The sequence below is a fragment of the Triturus cristatus genome, chromosome 2_1 (genome assembly GCF_964204655.1).
Source record: "Triturus cristatus chromosome 2_1, aTriCri1.1, whole genome shotgun sequence".
Lineage (NCBI taxonomy): Eukaryota > Metazoa > Chordata > Amphibia > Caudata > Salamandridae > Triturus > Triturus cristatus.
In genome coordinates this window covers 1073993977-1074018647 of record NC_140581.1, presented here as the reverse complement: position 1 = coordinate 1074018647, position 24671 = coordinate 1073993977, and the positions used below count along the sequence as shown (strand labels likewise).

Here is a 24671-nt window from a genome sequence, read left to right as displayed (position 1 = left end):
AAATAATTTGGTAGACACATACCTCACAAAATCTTATAATTTGGTGCCCATGATATAGACACACACTGCATTGTAATGGGCATTTTGGCTCACAACAGAAACATTTGAAAGTAGCTTCCCATTTCCATAGTTAAGGGACGGTATTCATCCATCCTGTATTCAAACCCATTCAAAATCTAGGGCATGTCTCCCACACACACCTGCTCTCGCTCATGCTTGCTCCCCGAGAATCAAGATCGCCTCCTGGGTCTCAGCATCCATGGAAGCAGCCCCTGAGAATAGTCCATCTTCTAAAATTAACCCTCCAGGGTCCACTCTGGGGCAGGTCACAATGCTACACCCCAAGCAGGTAGCATCGGCACTCGTCATATTCCCCATGCCTCCTAATTTCTAATCTTCTCTCTCTGACATTTCAACAGGAAGACAGTGCATCTCCCAGAGGCCCAAGAAGGGACACATTTAACACCCCATAAATAAATCACTCAATATAGTGACCTCTGCTTCTATCCAACTATGAAGCCCTGTCCAGCCCCGTGGTCGTGCCCAGCACTGGATAGCCATCAACGTGAGTTTGCAAGTATATGGCAGTTCAGTGCATGATTCTCCACAACGCCCTAGCCCAAACGTAGCATGTTGTCCTAATCAATGAATGTTTACCTTGCGCCTTGGAGTGGTGCACCGGCTTCATCAAGACGGCAGACTGCCGCTCTTTGGAGGGCGAGCCCTGCTCATGAAGGCTCACTCTATCCCAATAGTGCCGACCTCCCGCGGCCACCTGTTGTAGCTGCACAGCCAAGTAATATAGCTCAAAATCCGGGGCAGCCTACCTTCCATTACTGGCTGATGCAGTTTCTGGAGAGCCACATGGTGCCGTGAGGTGCTGCAGTAGAGCGTCAGTAGGATACCATCTAGTTCCTGAAAAAGTCTAAGCAGATGTTCTATGGGGAGAACCGCAAACAAATTAAGAAGTCACTGCAGTACCACCATATTAGAAATAGCTGCCTGGCTACTCAACAAGAGCGGTAGCATGATCCAAAAAGCCACCAATTGTTGTAGTGCGGCAACTGTCCGGCACAAATTCCCATCATACAATAAATCAACGAATAGTTAATATTGACCCCCAAGTACCGAATGATGTTTGGTTCCCAGTGTAGCGTTGGGCAGTCATGGAAGGTCTACACCTCTCGTCATCACCACGAAGGGGAAGGACAGAGGGGCATATTATCAAGAACCAGCGTTAAAATTATCGCCGCTTTAGCGGCAGGAAACTGCCGCTAAAGCGGCGATAATGGGCTTGATAATATGCCCTTGAGAATTCGAATAGAAGCCCATGTTGTGGTGTGAACATGGGCTTCTATTGGAATTCTCACGCGAAGTGTGCATATTAACAAACCCTTCTTGAATTCAAATGCAGTTCATTATGTTTAGAAACTGAAAAGTTCAGAGGAACACTGTTTGGTGAAAAGTTATTTTTCTTAATCTCTCGTGTGCCATGAAATCCATTTATTTTCTTCATTGTGAATAACGGGTGCTTCGCGTGCGAACATTGAATAAGTATAACTGCTTTTGCAAACAGTAGATATGAATTGTATAGAATTAACGTTACATGTCATCTTAAGGATGGGTGGGGCAGTTAGGATTGATGCGCAAAGGGGGAGGAAGAAGTAATTAATCAGCTTTATAAATTAGGTACAGTCATATTTTAGGTGGGTACAAACAGTGGATTGTGGGACATGTAGTAGATCAGGTTTTTGGTAAATATGACAAGCCACAGATTTGGATTGGTGAGTTTATTTTGAGCGTAATAAGATTACTAGGGCAAGATAAAGTGGAGGTTATTGTTAAAAACATCGACGTTCGAAATTTATCACAAAAGATTGTTGAGAAACACGTAAGAGCAGGTGACTGCCTAATGGTAAGGGAGACATAGGGTTAACAGAGGAAGGTACGAAAAGGAGGAGGGCGTAAATAGAGCACAGGTGTTGGAAGCACAGATTTAGGAAAACATTCAGGAGACGGAGGCCTGCGCTTTAATCGTGAGGCGTTTTTGGAAGCTTATCTAGAAGGTAAAGGTTCGGGGTGACTTAGGTGTTGGGCAATAACGTGTTTTTGAAGGGGTGTCATGGTATCGAATTGGGCTATAATTACAAAAGGTTTGAAAAATGAGAACTGGGGAGGTGGTTTTGAGCATCAACTTAGGGATAACTCTAAGATTTTTTCTAGTGGGAAAACGTTAATGCATACAAGATAAAAGTAGTACAATTCAGTGTAAATATTAACGCGTTGGAGTGATTTAAAATGCATGTTTTGACAACAATGTTTTTAAATTGTAGAGTACCCCTGACGAAGGGCCGAAAACAGGTCCGAAATGCATTGGGTTATTTGGATCAATGAATGGATAAAACTTATGTACCGCGCTACAAGATAAGGCCTGGATTGGCATGTCTGCAGTTGTTAAGGATTTAAAGAACATAACTTGTCTCTCTTGTGTCGATAAAAACTATGGATGAAAACGTTTAAATTGGAAGAAATTCGAATAAAAAGATGAAAATTGATATTTTGGCATCAGAATTATGCTTAATGCTGTGCGTCCATCTCGGGGTGTCACATCGCCCCTTTCTCGACAGATTGTATTACTCACGTGGCCTAGGACGGACCACGGTTGCCGGGCTTGCACGCAATCAAATCCAAAATGCAATCAGAGTTCAGAAAAAAAGAAGACAAAAAGGTGTGCATGCTGTCAAACCCCCCTTGTTTGTCAGTACAGAAGGAAACATAACCATATAAGAACATTTTCCAACTTCGGATCACAACAGTGGAGTCCCATCTTACGTGGTTATTTTTCCAGTTTAATGCCCTCGCCCACCTCAGTAGTCCTTTCATGCCCTGGTACTAGCTACTGCATAGGCCTTATTCATGTGTGCATGCTGTAGGAAGGTGGAATCTGACTACATGGTTGACCCCACTTTTTTCCTGGTGTTTTGATGGTTTTTTACTTAGTTTGGCTGGGAACCTGCTATTCAGGTCCACAGCCTATCTGCTTTCTCTTGTAAATTGATTCCATGTACCTTAGGTACCCCACAGATTGGATTCTGGGGTGCCCTTATAAGTCCCTATTATATGGTATACTATGTACCCAGGGCATAGGTACCCCAGAGGCCTACCAGGGGCTGCAGCATATATTATGCCACCCCTGGGAAGCCCTCCAAAATGACACCACAGGTCTGCTACTAAAGCTTGAGTGTGGTGGTGCATGCACCCCTTACTGAGATATAGGTTCACTATATTTCACCCTATCACTGCACATATAAACCGATCAGTCACCCCTATGGCAGGCCTTATCAATCCTGATGGCAGGGTGCTTAGTTTTGTGTGAGAGGGTGCCCATACATGAGCATGGTTTTGTGTGAGAGGGTGCCCATACATGAGCAGAGCCCCTCTGCAGCCTTCTGAATCTCTTCTCCGGGGGTTGTCTGTGGTGCAGCCTGACCATATACTCTTAAATGCATTATAACCAAACGGTAAATAATAACTTTGGACTGGCTGCGCGGTAACATGTCGTGTTTGGTGTCAAACACCTTTGAATCATACCCCCACACCAGTAACTGGTGTGGGAGTATGATCCCACCCTTCTAGAGGGAGCGACATGACAGCACCGGTATACTCGGTACCAGCTTACAGAGTCCTGGCATCACAAAATAGATGCTGCCAGCCACAGGCACGGGTCTGGCCTCCTGCTGCTGACCGAAACTTCGCAGGGGAGGCCTGGACAATAGGTTTCCTGTCACAGACAGGCCTTAGTGGATTAGTGCTGCATGGGAGCACTCCAGGAGGGCTTTGAAGTCTGCACTGGGGGCACATTTGGTGTCCCTGTGCATAGTCCAGCTCAAACCAGTTGCAGGGGCTACCATCCCCTGCTCTGGTGCAAAACTGGACAAAGGAAATGGGTGTAGCCACCCCTCTTTCCAAACCCTCCCATAGGTGGGTCCCCAGAGTAAGTCCAACCCCTTCCTTGGGTATAAAGAAGGAAGCCCTGACTGCAGGATTTGAGATTACACCTGGACGAAACTCTGCTACAGAAATCCCAAAACTTCGACGATCTACATGACTAGATGACTGAAGAATCTCCCTTGGAGTAAAGGAGTTACTCCCCTGCTTGGCAGGCACCAAAGACGCATCTGTCCGTTCTGCATCTCCGAAGCTCCTGCCGGATGCCAAAGAATTTGCAACACAGGAGGTGGGTTTCCAGACTTCCCAGAGGCTGACCCAAGTCCCCAGCAAAGCTGAGACCCGTAGCCCTCGTGGGTGCCGTGGAACCGGAACCCCTGAACACCGTGCACATTTGCTTATTGACCTCCTTGAGGCTGTGCATTGGGTTACTTGTAGCCCAGACCCGAACACTTTTTCCACCAAAGATTGCTGGCCTACACTCCATGAGTGTTCCGTGAGCCCGCTCTTTGTGTGTTCGCTTGAGGCTACTTCGCGATCCCTGGTCAGTTGACTGGTGGGTCCCTGTGAAGGCAACTCTTACTTCCATTGGGCTTCCCTGGTTGCTCCAGACGTGCCCTGACTCTCCATTGCTCGGGGAATCCCCAGGATCTTGCTGGTCTGCACCGAAGCATTTCTTCCCTTCCTGCGTGGGTTGCTGTTGCCAAAGCTTGTTGTGTCCAATACGGACACCGACGCTGCAGCACTCGACATCCTTTGTGGGACAGTTCGAGTCCAGCTCCTGGTTGTCCTCAACACCTCCTGGTCCTCGTGGCTGAAGAGTCAAGCTTCCCCTCTTCACACCTGAAGCACCCGACATCGGTGGGCATTCATCTATCATGCCCCTGGTCACTGGCAAGTAACCCAGACTCTGTCCCCTCTGATTTCAGGTTCTTCACATCTCTGATCCGGGCTTGAATCTCTTCGAACACTTCTCTTCCCGGCATCAGCACTTTTCTGCAAGCTGCCATTGAAAACGACGATGCGACCCAACACCATTTGACACCTATGCACCGGCGTCCCTGGGTGAGGTAACACGAGTACTCTGGTGCTCCCGTGAGTGTTGGCCCTAGAACCATCTAAGTCCAAAGGGTTTGTTCCTAGTCCACCTCTAAGTGTCCTTAAACTTTAAAATTCTAACCGCGACTTTCCCCATAGAAGCTAACGGGAGCTTGCGGCTGTGTTCTCACACCACACACGGCCCTCGTGGGTCCCCTGTGTCACTACCTTGGGTGGTTCCTTGGGGTCCAAGCGATTCTACAGGCTCTAGGCCTTGTGTCTAGTCAAGTCGTAGTTCTTATACCACTTTCTTAGTATATGATTTGGTCTGCCCCTAGGGCCTAACGTGTATTGTGCTAATTTACTGTAATATTTGAAGTGTAACATATGTGCTTTTACCTCTAGCCTCATAAAGAGACTAGTAGGGTGTGTTTAGGAATAAATACATATATTTTATATAAATACCTGGTGTGGTCTCCTTTCATTTAGCCACTCAAGAGATTATAGACTGGTAAAACAAGCTGCTTTAAATTTCTTCAAGACTTAGCCTGAAGGCTGCTCTCCATAGCTACCACTAGGATAGCTTTCAAATAAGGTTGTCTTTAACCTATCATCAATAAGGGGTTGTTTGGACTGGTGCAAGGTGTCCACTATAACTAGTGGATAGCATATACCAGGACAACTTCTCACATTGGTGTGAAGCGGTTTGGATTCAAGCTTGCCATTGTTTTACCAGATAATCTCAAGTAAGTGACTAACTGAAAACCACTAAAGGTACCTAAGGTACATATAATACAAGCTTAAACTACAGTAAGTTCTACTGAACTTAGAGTTGTGTGTCAAGGGCTTAGCACTCGCTTTCTACAACTCAAGACAGTTTAGTAGGCCACACTAGAGTAGGTAGTGCATACACCACACCTCACTAGTGATGTCTTCAAGGCCAGGAACCACTGGGTCCCTGCCAGAAGCCAGTGGGCTTCTAGCCTCCAAGTATGACAAACTCCCATTCTTGGAATTGAGAGCATTGTGTAGTATTAGGAAGTTGAAGACAGGAAAAAGTACAAACACCCAACGCCTCATAGAGGTGCTGCTGTTGGATGATCTCAGAAAGACCTCAGGGTCTGAAGGGGTAGGCAGAGTGGGTGGGGCAGCTGATGAGGAAGGGCACGGGATACAGACACCCCTGAACTGACCTCTGGAGCTGGCCAGGAAGATGACAATGATCTTAACCTGGACAATGCATCTCCTCCTGAAGATGAGGAACATGGCCATGATGGCCCTCTCTTTACTCCACCAGGAAGAGTTGGGAGTGTGCCTAGAAGGTCCAGATCTCCTTCTCAGGAGTCTAACCATTCTGACACCTCCATAGGGACCTCTGTTTCCTCTCATAGGAGGGAATCCTCTCATGAGAGGAAAGAGAGACTGCTCAAGTATGAGGAAGATAAACTTAGGATCAGAAGAGAACAGGTTGCCCTAGAAAGGGAGTCCCTAGAGCTTCTTAGGGCTAGAAAAAAGTTGGGACTAGAGTCCCATGGTGGCAGCAACATCCCTATTGTTAGGGAGAGGTCTCATGACCATAGAAACCTAAACAAGATTGTCCCTCCTTACTAGAGTGGGGATGACATCCACAAATGGATTACTGCACTGGAAAGGGCCTGTAAAGTTCAGAGGGTCCGCCAAGAGCAGTGGGTAACAATCTTGTGGCTCTCCTTTGCAGACAAAGGTAGAGATAAGCTCCTCACTGTTAGAGAAGAGGATGCTGACAATTACAAAGTCTTGAAGAGTGCTCTGATTGATGGGTTTGGCCAAACCACTGAACAGTACAGGTTGAAGTTCAGAGATACCCAAAAGACTCAGACTCAAGACTGGGTTGACTTTGTAGATTGTGCTACTAAGGCTCTGGAAGGTTGGATACATGGCAACAAAGTGCATGACTTTGTAGGATTGTACAATTTGATAATGAGGGAGCAGATCCTTGATAATTGTCAAAACCAGCTTTTACACCAGTACCTGGTGGACTCTGATCTGACCTCTCCCCAAGAATTGGGAAAGAAGGCAGACAAACGGCTCAGAACCAGGGTAAGTCCTAAGAATCAGGGTGGTGACCAGAAGAAAGATTCTACCAAGTCCCAAGAGAAAGGTGGAGATAAATCTAAAGACAAGTCCTCTGCAGGGCCCCAACAGTCCTCTTCTGGGGGTGGGTCCCAAACTCCTTCCTCTCCTGAAAAGAAACCATATTGCCATGTTTGTAAAAAGCCTGGCCACTGGAAAACTGATCCCAGTTGCCCCAGGATTGGCAATAAAGAAAATGTTCCTCCAACCAATACTACCACTCCTACTGGTACTACCAGTAGTAATCCCCCAGGTGGTGGTAGTGCACCCAAAAAAATTTGGTGCATTCTCATGGTGAACAGAGGTGGGCCCTAATTTAGAGAGGTCCCCCTCACACGCATCCTCAGTCTGTGATGGTTGCATGGGATTTGCCACCTTTACTATGAGTCCCAATACTTTGGGCAAGTACAGACAGGAGCCCTTAATCAATGGTCAAAAAGCTTTGGCGTTCAGGGACACAGGGGCTAGTGTCACCATGGTGACAGGGAAACTAGTCCCCCCTCAACAGTTTTTACCTGAGTTTAAATACCAGGTGACCAACATAGATGGTATCAGAACAGACTATCCCATGGCCATAGTCAATCTCAGCTGGGGAGGGATCACTGGCCCAAAGAGAGTGGCAGTGTCCCCAAACTTGCCTGTAGATTGCCTGTTGGGCAATGATCTGGAGATTTGAGCCTGGTCTGAAGTTGAATACCAGGCCCATTCAAGAATTTTAAGCCTCCCTGAGAGAGTTGGTCGGCTGTGATGGCCACAGCCCATCCCCAAGAACATTTTGGAGTGATGGAACCTGAAAGAATGGCCCACTCTCTTCCACAAGCGAGCACAAGGGATGAAGAACAGTCTTCTTCCCCCCAGACTATAGGTAAGGGTCAGCCTCCTAAGGGAACTGATCCTACCTCCAGAGGTAGTCAGGCCTGTCCGGGCAACACCTCTGATGGCAGGGGACCCTTCCAAGGTGGTACCCAGTCTGGAGCAGGTAACCTGCCCCTCTCTACCCTGCCTCACTCAGCCCAGGGCTGCAGAGGTCAGGGAGGTCAGTGGACCCCATAGAACCCACTGTCCAGAGGAACCACCCCATCAGCAGATTAGGGGCACCCAGTCTAGTATCCCTAGCTAGGTGAAAATTCCTCAACCCCCTGAGGGATCCCCCATACCTTTGTGTAGGGACCTCCCCCAGAAGGACTCTGTTGGGCCAAAGCAAACCTGGGACCCAAAGGTTCCAAACATGCCGTGTCCCTCCAGTGTTCCACCCAAAGGGACCCAACCCCCAGCTGTAAGCAGCCAAAGGTTGACCCTTAGAGCAAAGTGCAACTCAGTCATGGAAAGAAAGGCATCCATGGTGACCAGTGATCTGATGAAGCTGACACCAACTTTATTGGGGCCTCACTTCCCTACTCAGACACCTCACCAGCCTTTTACTTTACCAAAACACACCACAGGTAGTAATTCCCCATGGTGGAGAACCTCTCATACCCTTAGGGCGAGGGATTGTGTAGTGATCTGCTTCTAATGTTGTGCATTTCCCTTGCCCTGGTTCTCTGTCTAGCTATGTGATCTCATGTAGAATGTTAGGGATGTTGGTACTTGAAGGGTGGCAGTTGGAGATGATGGGCTGAGCAGCCATGAGGCTGCTCCTGGTGGGGCTTACATTAGGACTTACAAAGGAACCTGTATGATGTAAATGAAGAATAAACTACAACTACAAGACCCTGTCTATGAGACTTCTTTCATTTCTACATTGGCGAAGATTTGGAGAAGAATTTACGCGTGCAAAGGAGAAAAATTTTGGAACTGCAACTAAAGGTACTAATTTTATTAAAGACACTGAATTATTTAAATTATCTGGCATCCGCCCCACCAGTGACCCTGAGATCGGTCGCCCTGGAAACTAAAGGTGCCAGATTCGGGAGAAATCTGATTGTTTGTCTTAAAATGAAAAATAAAGTTTTCAAAAAAAAAGATGCCAGATCCAGCTACCTTGTCAATTCCCAAGCTTGATCTGATGTGAAAAGCTGAATGAAAAGCTGAACAATTTAACTATTGTAACGGTGCAGGGAAATTATGGCGCTCTGCCTGAAACTAGCTGAGAAGTAATGGAGCGTGTTTGATGCCTCACAGATGGATGTCGCACATGACTCTGAAGTGTATTAGTCGGGGGTACACATTGAGCCCCAGTGTTTGGAGACAACTCTTAGTCGCCTGCGCACTGCTATCAATACTGAGTAACAATATTCTGTTAAAACAGAATCCAGATTTTCTCAATAGAATATCGACTCGACATTACAAGCTGCATGTTCTGATTTTAATTCTAAGCAAGAGTGTGTCACATGTAATTTTGCCGATCTAAATAGGAACTTGAGGCAAGCTGTGAATAATTTGTGAGGCAACTGAGAGTGAGAGACTTCGATATTGGCATAATGAAGAGAGAGGTGAAGCGTGTCAAACTCCTTCAGGGTATCGTATCAAACTCCTTCTTACCGTTGCTGTGTGGAGAGATCCTTCCCTGGGGGTTGTCTTCCTCCTACTGATGACGTATTGGAATCTCCGTGGGTGTCGGTGGAGAGGCAGTGCACCGTCACAGTAAAGTAATTCTTTCCGTGTTGCTAGGGTGGACACGTCACCGCGCAGGTTTTTCACAACGTGAAACAGCCATATTGTTATTTGTTCCTATGGTTACGGAACACATCGTAACGCCGCCGGATCGAAGATTAATTTACCTTGTGTGGCGTAGACAGTTATGTACCGGCGGCATTGTGGTGGCAGTTCAAAGGATTGTGCTAACACACCACGAGCTTATTCACGAATGAACTTTCCCTCAACGCTATTTCCATTAAATGAAGGGACGCACTCATGAGGCGATAAGGTGAGCATTGCAATTCAATTTTCTCACATGCTGTCGTGCTGGTCCATGATCTCGTTTATGTGGAGCAAGCAAGTTTTTGTAACATCTTTGTGGTAGACAGTTGTTGGAAATAAATACATGATTTACATGTGATCGGATGTGGATTACATTTCACTCGTTAGTTGATATCTCACAGAGACAGTCTTAAATCTGTAACAACAGGGCCACCTTGTGGACTTTTCAAGTATCTTATCTGTGGCTCATTTTCATAGTATAAAGCATTGGATGGTCACAATCTGGATTTCTTTTGCAAATAGGAACTGAACTATACCATTTAGGGTAAAAGTGGAACGTCAGAAAACAAAGACAGAGAGTTAGCACCAGGGAAGCCTAGAATCGAGGCAGTGCTGGTTTTGATGGTAATGTTCAAAGGCACATAAAGGGTAATGTCACTGAAGAAGCGTTAAAAGGAGTACCGTATGGATTTTGTATTCACATATTTAATAGGGATAACTGGTCAAGCGCCTACCATCGACTTCAGAGAGAGTATTTCGTTTAGTTCCAGCATTGACAAAGAGTTGCTCAAAACCAAAAAGAAAATTTTGTCTGCGTTTTGTGCACTAATTCACTTAAAGCAAAGAAAAGAAACACAGCGAAACCAGAGACACACGAGTAATTTGATTATTTTAAATGTTGTAAAATGTGTTTTGGGGTCTGATGCTTATTTAACACTGTGGGGGTGAGTATTTCAGTTCTTTTACGTATAGAAGGGCATATATTAATATTTCGGGGTATTATGTGAAGTTGTGGGCTGGTTAGGGGGCCGGTGTTATTTTTAGTTGTTCTAGAGTGTGCCCATTATTTAGGCCCACAGTGCTATTTTTGAATATTGTAGTGTGTAACCATTACCTAGAGACCAAGTTTAATGTGTTTATAGGGAGAAGGATTTCCCCTTTACATTGTTTTCGGAGGTAACTGTTATGTATAGGGAGGAGGATTCCCCCTCTACATTAATTGGTGGCAACTGGGATGTATAGGGAGGAGGATTCCCCCTTTACATAGATTTCAGAGGTAACTGAGAAGTATAGGGAGGAGGATTCCCCCTTTACATTGTTTTCGGAGGTAACTGAGAAGTATAGGGAGGAGGATTCCCCCTTTACAGTGTGCATGCGGTAGAGGGCATGTAATATTCCCTGGTCCTGCTATTTGTTTACCATTTATTTATTTCTATTTTACAGTCTATTTCTTGCTTTATTATGATTGCATTACTGTTATTACATTTTACAATATTATTCTATTATTATTTCTATTTGCAGTCTATTTTTTGCTTTATTATGATTGCATTACTGTTATTACATTTTACAATATTATTATTATTATTATTACAACAAAAGAAGAGTTTTTCTCTTTTCAGTACTGTTGTTATATGGCGTTTATTTCTAAGATGTTAATCTTCTCTCCTTACGTTTATAGAATTGTACGCTATTTAATTTTGTTAATATTTAAAGGGGGAAGATGTGTAGTGATCTGCTTCTAATGTTGTGCATTTCCCTTGCCCTGGTTCTCTGTCTAGCTATGTGATGTCATGTAGAATGTTAGGGATGTTGGTACTTGAAGGGTGGCAGTTGGAGATGATGGGCTGAGCAGCCAAGAGGCTGCTCCTGGTGGGGCTTACATTAAGACTTACAAAGGAACCTGTATGATGTAACTGAAGAATAAACTACAACTACAAGACCCTGTCTATGAGACTTCTTTCATTTCTACAGATAGCTTAGTGGGCCATAAGACGGGAGTAACCATGCTAGTGCAGGTACTTCCTTATATGGCCACTTAGTCAATAAAGGCTCAACTGGGCAAGGATAGCCTTATCTCCTTTCGTTTAGGGGGGCTATGTAGGAAGGTGGAAACTGACTACATGGTTGCCCCCACTTTTGTCCTGGTGTTTTGATGGTTTTTGACTTAGTTTGGCTGGGAACCTGCTATTCAGGTCCCCAGCCTATTTGCTTTCTCTTGTAAATTGATTCCATGTACCTTAGTTACCCCACAGATGGGATTCTGGGGTGCCCTTATAAGTCCCTAGTATATGGTATACTATGTACCCAGGGCATAGGTACCACAGAGGCCTACCAGGGGCTGCAGCATATATTATGCCACCCCTGGGAAGCCCTCCAAAATGACACTACAGGTCTGCTACTGCAGCCTGAGTAAGGTGATGCATGCACCCCTTACTGAGATATAGGTTCACTATATCTCACCCTATCACTGCACATATAAACCTATCAGTCACCCCTATGGCAGGCCTTATCAATCCTGAAGGTAGGGTGCTTGGTTTTATGTGAGAGGGTGCCCATGCATGAGCAGAGGCCCTCTGCAGCCTTCGGAATCCCTTCAACGGGGTTGTCTGTGATGCAGCCTGACCATATACTCTTAAGTGCATTATAACCAAACGGTAAATGCTAACTTTGGACTGACTGCACGGAAACATGTCGTGTTTGGTGTCAAACACCTTGGAATCATACCCTCACACCAGTTACTGGTGTGGGAGTATGATACCACCCTTCTAGAGGGAGAGACATGACAGCACCGGTATACCCGGTACCAGCTAACAGAGTCCTGGCATCACATAATTGATCCTGCCAGCCACAGACACGGGTCTGGCCTCCTGCTGCTGACCGAAACACTGGCAGATGAGGCCTAGACAATAGTTTTCCTATCACAGGAGGTGTTCCCACCTCCCAGACAGGCCTTAGTGGATTAGAGCTGGGTGGGAGCACTCCAAGAATGCTTTGAAGTCTGCACTGGGGGCACATTTGGTGTCCCTGTGCATAGTCCAGCTTAAACCGGTTGCAGGGGCTACCAGCCCCTGCTCTGACGCAAAACTGGACAAAGGAAGTGGGTGTAGCCACTCCTCGTTCCAAACCCTCCCATAGGTGGGTGCCCTGAGTAAATCCAACCCCTTCCTTGGGTATAAAGAAGGAACCCCTGAATACAGGATTTGAGATTACACCTGGATGAAACTCTGCTACAGAAATCCCGGAACTTTGAGGATCTACACGACTAGATGACTGAAGAATCTCCCTTGGAGTAAAGGAGTTACTCCCCTGCTTGGCAGGCACCAAAGACGCATCTGTCCGGTCAGCTTCTCCGAAGCTCCCGCCGCACGCCGAAGAATTTGCAACACAGGAGGTGGGTTTCCAGACTTCCCAGAGGCTGACCCGACTCCCCAATAAAGCTGAGACCCGTAGCCCTCGTGGGTGCCGTGGAACCGGAACCCCTGGACACCGTGCACATTTGCAAGTGCATCAGCTTCTCGACGTCCCTTGAGGCTGTGCATTGGGTTACTTGTAGCCCAGACCCCGAGCACCTTTTCCACCGAAGATTGCTGGCCTACACTCCACGAGTGTTCGCTCAAGGCTCCTTCGCGATCCCTGGTCAGTTGACTGGTGGGTCCCTGTGAAGGCAACTCTTACTTCCATTGGGCTTCCCTGGTTGCTCCAGACGTGCCCTGACTTTCCATCGCTTGGGGAGTCCCCAGGACCTTGCTGGTCAGCACCGAAGCATTTCTTCCCTTCCTGCGTGGGTTGCTGTTGCAAGGCTTGTTGTGTCCAATCCGGGCACCGACGCTGCAACACTCGACATCCTTCGTGGGACAGCTCAAATCCAGCTCCTGGTCATCCTCGACACCTCCTGGTCCTCGTGGCTGAAGAGTCAAGCTTCCCCTCTTCGCACCTGAAGCACCCGAAATCAGTGGGCATTCGTATATCGTGCCCCTGGTCACTGGCAAGTGACCCAGACTCTATCCCCTCTGCTTTCAGGTTCTTCACATCTCTGATCCAGACTTGGATCTCTTCGAACACTTCTCCTCTTCCCAGCTTCAGCACTTTTCTGCAAGCTGCCATTAAAAACGACAATGCGACCCAACACCATTTGACACCTATGCACCCGGCTTCCCTGGGTGAGGTAGCACGAGTACTCCGGTGCTCCCGTGGGTGTTGGCCCTAGAACTATCTAAGTCCACAAGGGTTTGTTTCTAGTCCACCTCCAAGTGTCCTTAAACTTTAAAATTCTAACCGCGACTTTCCCCATAGAAGCTAAAAGGAGCTTGCTGCTGTGTTCTCACACTGCACACGGCCACCGTGGGTCCCCTGTGTCACTACCTTGGGTGGTTCCTTGGGGTCCCAGCCATTCTATAGGCTCTAGGCCTTGGGTCTAGTCAATTTGTGGTTCTTATACCACTTTCTTAGTATACGGTTTGTTCCGCCCCTAGGGCCTAACGTGTATTGTGCTAATTTACTGTAATATTTGAAGTGTAACATATGTGCTTTTACCTCTAGCCTCATAAAGAGACTAGTAGGGTGTGTTTAGGAATAAATACATATAGTTTATATATATACCTGGTGTGGTCTCCTTTCATTTAGCCACTCAAGAGATTATAGACTGGTAAAACAAGCTGCTTTACATTCCTTCAAGACTGAAGGCTGCTCTCCATAGCTACCACTAGGATAGCTTTCAAATAAGGTTGTCTTTAACCTATCATTAATAAGGGGTTGTTTGGACTGGTGCAAGGTGCCCACTATAACTAGTGGACAGCATATACCAGGCCAACTTCTCACACATGCCCTGTCACCCACCTCTGCCAGCGCTCCTGTAACGGCCCTACACATTGTTTCGGTTATGGGGCAGCTCCAGAACATGTGCGCCAGATCGGAATTTAGTGTGCGGCATCTTGAGCAAAGGGAAGGAGAGTTAAACATTTTGTGTAAACTTGAAGGGGTGAAGTGGGCTCTATGTAAAATCTTGTGGATGGATTTAAATTTAACATTACAGAATAGCTTTTGCGGGTAATATATAGCTCTTTCCTATTACTTGGGTGACAAATCTCAGCCTATGTCCCCTTCCCAGCATCTGCAAGTCACCATGTAATGAGTCAGCGGCAGCTCCTCATGATATGAAGGGAATGTATTAGTGGCTGTTTCTCCGGCTCAGTGTTGTTCCATAAGTGGCCAAGTTCGGCCACTAGCTTACCATGGGCCAGGAAAATACCTCACCAGCAAGTCGTATTCCTCTTGCAATTGGTCAGAAGGCATTAGCACGCTCTCTCTAAACAGATCACCAATGGTACACAGTCCAGCCCCAATCCAAGTCATCAGACCATCCTCCCTATGAGTTCACAGAATGGTTCAATATTACTTCTTCTTATTACCGGAGAATATGGTTGACAGAGGTGGCATGAGGCGCAGGCCTCTACAGTGACTTTTGTAAGCTTTGTGCACTAAGTTGTTCATCTCTTGTGGGAGTCTTACCCGTGGGAGCATTGCCCCTGTGATCAATGCCTGTGTCCTGGCCAATGGGAGCCCTGCTAACCATCTTGTAGGCCACTGTAGCTGCCCTCAAAGTAGTAATACTCAACATTTGGTGCTCCCAGTCCCCCTTATCTACTGGTAGTTGCAGCTTACACAGCACTACCTGTCTCCTGCCCTTGTTCCCAAGTGTAGCATGTGAGGCATAAAAGGTGGATAATGGGATGTTTACCAGAAGGTTATGGAAGAAGTACAACAGCCGGGGAAGCATCACCATTATTGAGAGGGATACTCACCCTTGGACCGTAAGCCCTGGAGAGCCCCTTTACTCTCTGAAAAGGAAGTGACATAAGCTGGCCTATTTTTAGCCAGGTGGCAGGCACCATGTAAAAGAGCCTGGTGAATCTCTGAAGTCTCCCGGTTATTCCCAATTTAGCCACTGTGGAGAAAAGGTAGCCCCAGTCCACAGTGTCAGACGCCTTTTCTAAATCCAGTACAAGGCAGGCTGCATAAGGTCACTGCACTGGGGGCCACCTCCATAACCCTATGTAATCACCAGATATTTTTAGTGTGGTGGACATTCTGGGAATAAATCCATTCTGGTCAGAATGAACCAGAAGGGGCATGCGCTCCAACAAGCGGACCACTATCACTTTACTGAAGATCTCATAGTCTGTTCCCAGCATCGATAATGGGCGGTAAAAGGTTACTTCCGGTAGGTCTTTATTAGGCTTGGGCAGGGACTCTCCTAGAGACCGCAGGAAACAGCTCTCATCAAGGGCAGTCTGATCTCATTCTAGAAGTTTGGGGCCAGGAGAGACTTTTAGGCTTTGCAGAACTGGAGAGGCAAGCCGTCAAGGGCTGGGGTTTTCTGCATAGCTGCCCCTCTAATAGCCCCCGAATTTCCTGTAGCGTAAAAGGGGCATTCAGTTCCTCTCTTTCCAGGGAATAGAGAGTGGGTAACACAAAAACATTAAAGAGTTCTTCGATGTGTACTTGACGCTCTATTTGAGGGTGGTCATATAACCGTTAATAATATGTGGAAAATGCCTTATATATGTCCATTTGACTATAAGCATGCACGCCGGGGTCACTCTAATCTTAGTGAGAGGGTTATCAGTGCTGCACTGCACAGGAGCCATGCCGGTAGGCAGCCTGATTTGTCCCCTTCTGGGTGCATTCTTGCCTCCTACGCCCTAAAATCTAGACAGCGTAGTTGTTCTATCAAATGCGCATGACACTCCAGTGTCTCAGTTAGTACTGGCTGCACTGTAAGGGTCTGTCCTGGCTGCCACCTCTAGGTCCTCCAATGATACCTCGTCTGTAATAGGCTTCTGTGTATGTCCGCCCCTGCCCCCACCACAACTCTGATGCAATGAACTCTGATCATCACTTTAAGTGTCTCCCATTCGATTTGTCTGGGGGTGGCTGTGCCCCATTTCTCTTCGAAGAAGTGGATTATAACCTCCCATGTTTCTTCTCTAAAGGTCTGATCTTCTGGCAGAGTTGGCTGCAATCTCCACATGGGGGTCGAAGGTCATGGCACTCTACATGCAAGATGTAGCTGAAGTTGTTTGTAGTCAGAAAATGGTTTGCCGAATTATTCTGTGCCCATGACCTGCACCTGTAATGTTTATGTGGCGTAAAGGCACATGTAAGTTGTGTGGGGCTGAGTAGTGGGAATATTCTCCGGTCCCCTGGTTCAGGACATGTCATCTATCATGGAGGGACCAGTGGCTGGTCGACTGCATGAAGAAGATGACTGTCAACACTTCCGGAGTGGATGGTAATGTGGGATGCGAGCAGTCTGGCTGTGGATCAAGGACACCATTGAAGTGCCCTCCATTAATCCAGAGAATGTGAGCCTAACGGATGAGGGTAAGGGAAAGGCATGCCAGAAAAAGCTGGCTGTCCTATATTGAGTGCATATATACTTCCCAATAGTATGGATCGACCATCAAGCTGGTCCACCACTAGGACCTAGCTCCCCTCTGGAACCACATCCACAATGAGATACTGGAATGGCACCCATAGGAGCACCCCTCTCGCAAAACCTGAGATGTCTAGTACTATAGCATTGCCCTTGCCCTTGTTTTTTTGTAGTCTAATCCCCTCACCTTTTGTTCTATGGAATCCTGGAGGAACACTAACTGCGCTCCGTACATACTGATGCACTGCATGTCACTTACACATTGTCCCCATACCCTGGATGTTCCACGTTATTACTCCTATTTTAGCCATTTGGAACTGTGGAGCAAGTAACGGTGTGGGGAAGGAGGGGGCCAAGCCCGGGCAGGGATGGAAGGGTGAAGTAGGTCACCCACTAGCCTGCTCGCACGTGCCATTTCCTGAGGAGTGCCACCATGTTTGGCCGGGCCTCTCTCTCTCTCTCTCTCTCTCTCTCTCTCTCTCTCTCTCTCTCTCTCTCTCTCTCTCTCTCTCTGATCTGTGTAACTTAAACTGGTGATAGCCTCTTCAGCTCCCAAACCAGGGCAGTCCCCAAAAGGGTGACCACCCAGACAGATAACCAAATGTCCCATAATTGAGAAGCTCTTAGTCGCTCTCAGATGTATTGGTGTTGCCTCCATAGAGATTTGGGAGGGGGGTTCTGTAAGTGTGGCCCCATAGAGTCTAGCCCCAGCTGTGTAGGGCTGTAAGAACTAAGCCAGGAAAGGGGGAAGATAGCAAAATGGTAATAGACCAATGTTTACATTGCAACATCATGTATCTTAACACATGCCCTGTCTGCAGGAAACTGCGTTCTGATCGTCGCCTCACCCTTCAGCTACAGTTCTGACAGTTCTGTGGTCTATCAACTTCAGCGGGTTGTATTCACCTCAGTGTGGAGTTGTCGAGCTGGGAGGTGCAGCAGTGTGGTGTGCTTCAGATCTCAGGGGTGGGAGCCTGTTGTCTACTGAACTTAACATTATCACTTTAGACGCAATTGTTCTTAGATCATGTTATCAACTGTCTGCTGCGTTATATCCGGGAGGACCAATGATGCAGTGCTACTCAGTGAGGCTCGTGAGGCGGCTTCTGAGAGGGTGTCCTCAGTGGCTTTCTGCAGCGGGAAGCGTCGTTTGGCCACCAAGAAGTGGCTGTAGACAGTGCCTGGGACTGACCTTCCCTTGCCTGTGCTGGTGTGGTGGTGCCAGTAATCTGTGTGGGCTTGCAACCCTTATCACATCGCCTTCTTCTCCACCTAAGCCTGTCCACACCAGACCCCATTGATGACAATGACAGCACTCCTGTATCAAATCAGAGCTGCTCCACCCAATCCCAAGCATTTGAGGGTTCTGAGAAGATGTACCTGGTGTTATGCGCCAATACTGTGAGCTTGGCTGGCAAGAGTAGAAAGTATTTCATGCCGACCTGCCGGTGCTTATATTTCATGCCCAGAATTTAGTCTCAACATTGCTGCAAAGCCATGGTATAATCATGGAAGAGATATATTCTTGTGCTGTTGTAGGGAATTGGGCCAGCTGAGCGGGTCGCCTGAAGTATGCTTTACTTTTCCTGATAATTAATCGCTCAAGCCACCACAGGCCTGGGGGGCCTCCCACCAGTCGGTGGCTTCCGAGCTAGGACTCGGTGAGCATGTTCTATCAGAATATGTAGGGACAGTTTGGCAGACGCCACAGTATGGCCAAGCCTCCAAAATTTGCACTGGGTCTAAACCCTTGGCTCCCTCAGGGAATCCTACAGTTCGGATATTATTACAGCGGGTTTGCTTTTCTGAGTCCTCAGCTCTGTTTTTCAAGTTCTTGTACTTTACCAGTGAGAAACCGGACTTGGTTACTACTAATCGACATTCCAGGTTGGAAATCCGTTATGGCACTTTCCACATTATCGACCCAGGCAGGCAGCTTTCTCTGGTCTTCATGCAGCAATCCCATTTCAATTGCTACTACATTAACCATGACTCGCAGTTCCTGTCTAGTGTCTGCGATAGCTTCCGGTATTTTATCCACTTTTGCCACTGTGGTCGTTGTGGACCTCTCCTCCGGCTTGTTTTCAAAGTCTTAAAGATCCGTCATGTCTGCATTTGGGTGCCCCATGGGCTGAGAGCCTAAACCGCCTCTTCTCTCCATGTTCCAGTTGGTGCTGTCCTTCTGGGATCTGGTAGGAGCTGCCCGGTCTCCTTATAGCACCTCCCAGCTGCGATATCTGGATTTAATGGTTCTCTCAATCCCTCCAGACTTGCCAGACCCTGTTTACCACAGCGCAGCCTGCAGGCAGGGCGGCATATGCAATCTGGGTGGAGTCCCCTCCATCGGTGGAAGTGAAGGCCTGGGCTCTTCACTCCTGCCTATGTCCCAGCGTCATCATTACTGCTTCCCGTCTAGCGGATTTCTAGTGTGGCCAAGTGTATGCCTGGTTCTGGTTTGTTGTGTAGACCAGTCCCAGGTCTGAGTGGGACCCGCCTCAACGCTACAGGTGCCCCCTCTTGGCTCAGGGAGACAGGCCCCAGGCCTCCGACAAGCTCAGCGGGTCTCCTTTCTTCTCTGGTCACAAGACAGGTTTCACTACTGGCCCTGGCCTGAGGAGCACTATTCCACACACCTGGCACCCTCCCTGTTCTATGTATCTAGTGGGGGATGGAGGGCTCTCACAGTCACTTTACCCATCCCTTGCCGAGGCCGATCTGCACCACAGCAGTCTCAGCCCACATGTATGCAGGTAGGGCCTCTCTCAATTGCATGTTGCCCTCTTCTTCTCTATGCAGGGGCAGCACTACAGTCTTGTGGTGCTCGGGTGGGCCAAGGGGGGGAGGGGGGGTGTCATGGCTAATGCAGCATCAGAGGTAGCTGAAGGCGGGGAGCCACACTGCTCTGAACCTGTGGGCTGATTGCCTACTTGCTGTGGCTACCTTTAGGATCTCTCTAGCTCCTCTCCAGTCTCACCACCTGGCCGCCGCTACAGTTTACAAGCCTCTGTGCCATATCCCCACTCAGCAGATGTGTCCTGTACACTCCAGGGGGCACGTCACCCTTCTTGCAGGGATCTTTCTCCAACCTCCTTCGCTAAGCGGCAACGCTACCATTGATCATGTTCCGTCTTACCAGGGCCCCGTGGCTCCTACGTAGTCAGGAGGTCCACCTCACCCAAACACTGCTCACTGGATAGAATCCTGGTCTGCGACCTCCTTTCGACCCCCCTGTTAATACGCCTATGTGGCGTGGTGCTGATCTGACCTTTGGGACTAGGGGGTGCCACTTCGGCCCACCGTTGGTGACCCGTGGGGACAAGGACACAGAAGTCTCTGGGGCTCTTAAAGACATGCTCTGCAGCCCAGATTTTTGACAGATAATGCCACCATACTCTCATGTTCTACCCAGCTGCATTACCGGGTTCCAGCTACAAAGATCGCAGCAATTATGTGCGGATCGTAGTTCTTCGATGCGGAGCAGAACTACCTCACGTCTGCCATCTTCCTCTGGCTGGCCATGCTCCCCAACTTTTGTTTCATATATAATACAAATCCAGCCACAACTAGGACACACATGACCCCTGACTTGCCTCTTACTTCCTTAACAGCATTGTCATCAGGGCGGGGGCAGAAATGCTTCTCAAATCATGTTTAAAAACTATCACCTTTAATAAATACATAACTAAAGCATGAAGTAGTAGCACACTGTCATTTGTAAATCAGCAGATTTTCCATTGAAATGGTCACAACATTTCCCACTGGCATGCAGTTTTACTGATAAAACTATATAGGTAACAAACAATGTTTGGAAATTGAGTTTCCGCAGATATTTGTCATTTGCACATCATCAAGTAAAGTGTTCTGATTTGTTTTGCTCCTATTTAAATCTTTGTTTGTATCACACTTTTGAATTACAAAACAAATGTGATTTTGTAATACCTGATATATTTTGAAATATTCATTTACAAGATATTTCAATGATGTGTGTTAAAAAAACTGACATCCTACAACCTTTTGTTTCAGAATGATTGGCAGACAGCTCACTTAATATAAACCTCTAACGTAGTAAGAGAAAGTAAACACCTTTTTCGAGGATAAGATAAGCATCAATTAGTAAAACGACAAACTGACATTTGACCTCTGTCCTTAAACAGACACCAAATGTGTCAAGCTAAAAACAAGATTTAAAGGCATCTTTATTGCTCATTCACTTTCTGAATGAACAGAACACCTGTTCCTTTCCTGCTCAAGTTCACTCCCCAGAACGGACCAGTAGGTCCTAAAAATAGCTTGACCTGATAGAATCTGACTCGTCATAGCGAGTGGGTAAGTAGATTTTTCAATGCCTGCCTAATTTACCTCAAGACCAGAGTGATGCCCAAAGTCTGTCAGGGTGCCACCGCTCCTCCAACATTGGGGTCCCCCCATATATAAGAGCATGTCATCCACATACAAGGAGAGATACAAGCAATCAGAGATACGTTTTAAGCCCCATAGCACATCCCCCTCTGAGCAGTATAGGCAAAAGGTTCCAGGGCCAGGGCAAATAGTAGTGGGGACAAAGGATATCCCTGATGGGTATTCCATTCCACCGCTCACACCTCTGAAAGCACTGAGCCAGTGCAAACCCTGGCCAATGGGCTAGTTTAAAGCACCTTTGTTCATTTCACGAAGGGCATCCCTAATCCCATGGCGAAAATGGTAGCGTTAAAAACTCACAGCGGAGTGAGTCAAATGCCTTCCAGATATCTACAGAGATGGCCAGAGCCATCAGCTCTTGCTGTGCAAAGCCAATATCAATTAGGCATAGTGCTTCACTTGGGAATGAAGCCAGTTTGGTCAGGGTGAACCAAGGTACACATGTGAGGGAGTAGCCAGGTTGCAAGGACTTTAGTCTGAATCTTATAATCTGTGCAGAGCATTGAGAGGGGACAATGTGAATCAAGGAGAAGTGGGTCTTTATCCTTCTTAGGGGAATATACAATAGTGGCCTCACACAGGCAGGGAGGAAGCAGTCCCTGCCTCTGAGAGTCATTAAAATGTTGAACGAGTCGAGGGACAGCTCCGTAGTGTAAATAGCATAACATTCTATGGGCAAGCCATCCAATCCCGGGACCTTCTCCCCGCCATTTCTTTAAACGCCCTGCATCTTTTGTTCAGTGATATCATCATCCAGTTGTTTCGCTATCATGGAATTAAGGGATACCAGTGAGGACATAGTTCAATATATCTATCACCCTACTCCCACTCGATGCGGAAAACAAGTCTTGATAATGGATGAGGAACACTACGTTAATCTCCTCCTGAGCAAAGGCATCTTGTCCCAAAGGATCCCACACTTGGAGAATGGTGTGCCCCCAATATTTACTCTTCAGGAGCCATGTGAGCATTCTAAATGATTTATCCCTCTCCATGTGTGCCCGGGTCATATAGGCTTTGTAGTTGAATAGCCGCAACCATTCAACCAAGCTGTGTAATTTCTCCTATTCTTTAAGGAATCACTTCCTACACTCAGTGGTCCCCTCTAATTTATGGGGAAGGCCATCTAATACCACCTTCTGGCTCTTAAAATTGGAATGTAACAGAGCACATACTCCTACCTTATTAGAAATGCAATAACCCCAGACAACTACTTTCATAGCCTCCCATTCCACTTCCATCAACGAGGCCAAGTTTGCATTATCAATCCAAATTTGTGCAACCTGTTCCTATAATGATCCCTGAAATGCCTGGCCCTCAAGCTATACAGGATCTAGATGCCAATCAGGAACATTTGGTCTATATGCAAACCATAAAAGAGAGCACAGCATGGGGGATTGGTCAGAATATGTTTGTGCCAAGTACTCTACGCTAAGCATCTTGCTATATGCTGCCTTGCAACTATGGGTCCCATTGAGACAAACTTCTAAGTCATGCAACTCAGAGCGGTAGGAATAGACACTGGTCTCTGGGTTCCACACTTTCTAACAATCCACCAGGTCCCGCTGAGCAGCCCAGGGGCAGGCAGCCTCCGCTAAACTACTTGCAAGTGTGGAACTCAGGGGTGACACCCAATCCCGGATCCACTACGCAATTACAGTCGCTCCCGCTATCTTCATATAAGGGACAATCAATGGTAGGAGAGATGGCAGATTGGTTACAAAAGTAGGCTGATCCACATTTGGCGAATAAACATTTAGGTGGGTGACATCTCTACCATACAGACGGGCCAGCACTTATACAAAGTGGCCATTCAAGTCAATAACTGCCCTATGCAACTGAAAAGGCCTCCCAGGTCTAATCCAGATGAAGGCACCCTGTGAGAGAGCAGAGTAAGTAGTGCCATATAGCTTTCCCCTCCAGCGCCCACGGAGGGCCTGCTGCTCATGATCGGCAAGGTGAGTCTCCTGTAGGAATGCAATGTGAAACCCTCTGAGCTTCAGATAAGACAACACATTATAACGGTTTAGAAGGGGTGTAGAGGCCCTGCACATTCCACTTAATCAATTTAATCTGGTCCACCATCAGCATCCGACCATACAGGGACCTAGGAGGACCCCCCACAACTCCATCCGCCCGTTCTGGATCTGCCCCTCAATTCACAACTTTGAACACCTGCATCCATACACCCTCCACTGGGGAAAAATAAAACAAAAAATGCAAACAACAAACCTAAACGATAGTTCCCCAGCACCTCCCAAGGACAGTATAGAAGCCCATCCTAGCCTAACAACACAACACTCGGGCCCATCAAGGAGCCAAATACAGTCCAAAAAGGACCAACCAGATCCATAGTGGAAAGACATGAGTAGAGGAATGGACTGCCAGCCTGTAGGGAAAAAAGGTCAGGGAAAGAGAAATGCAATCCAACACAGTGTGATATACCGCATAAGCCCATCCCCCCAACCAACTCCCTCCAGCCCAGATTGATAAAAAAGAAAGGAAAAACAGAAGAAATCAGCAGCATAATTAAGCTGGCAGTCACCACATCTCAACCGTATAATCAACACCACAGTGATATCATTAGTCATCTCCAATGAGCTCAGTGTCACATGAGGTCATCAGACATGCATGGGGTAACCCTCGGAAGAGTGTTCTACAGTGCTGGCACACCTTTCCTCAGAATCGGAATTTGAGCTAAAAGGAGTCCATAACATCTGCTGTGGGGAGTGCTCTTCAGCTCTGAGAGATGAGGCTGTCTCCACTGCCCTCATCTGTTTCATTGCCACCTGGGACTTGGTGGGCTGAGACGCCCTTTTGCCTCGGGAGCCACACTGCTGTGGGAGCAGGGGTCGCCGCTGCTGCAGAGGTAATGATCATACAGTGATATATAATCGAGCCAGTCCCATACCGCCGCCTTGAAGAAGTGCACCTGTTTTTCCAATTGCACTCTCACACAAGTCGGGAAGAGCAGGGAATAAAGTACACCCCAGTCACGCAGTTTCTTCTTCACTGCAAAGAGCCACGTCTTCTGGGCCTGGAAGGTGAAGTCTGGGTCCCTCCATTAGGGCGGCGGAGT

General features: G+C 47.3%; 1 long non-coding RNA gene across 1 annotated transcript in view; it reads left to right on the top strand.

Moving 5' to 3' along the window:
- Positions 1-8704: 8704 nt before the first annotated feature.
- LOC146866374 (uncharacterized) overlaps positions 8705-24671 on the top strand; it is an 82577-nt gene continuing 66610 nt past the window's right edge. The window contains exon 1 of the long non-coding RNA XR_014976796.1: positions 8705-9964. This is a non-coding gene — a long non-coding RNA (uncharacterized LOC146866374). The remainder of the gene's footprint in view (positions 9965-24671) is intronic.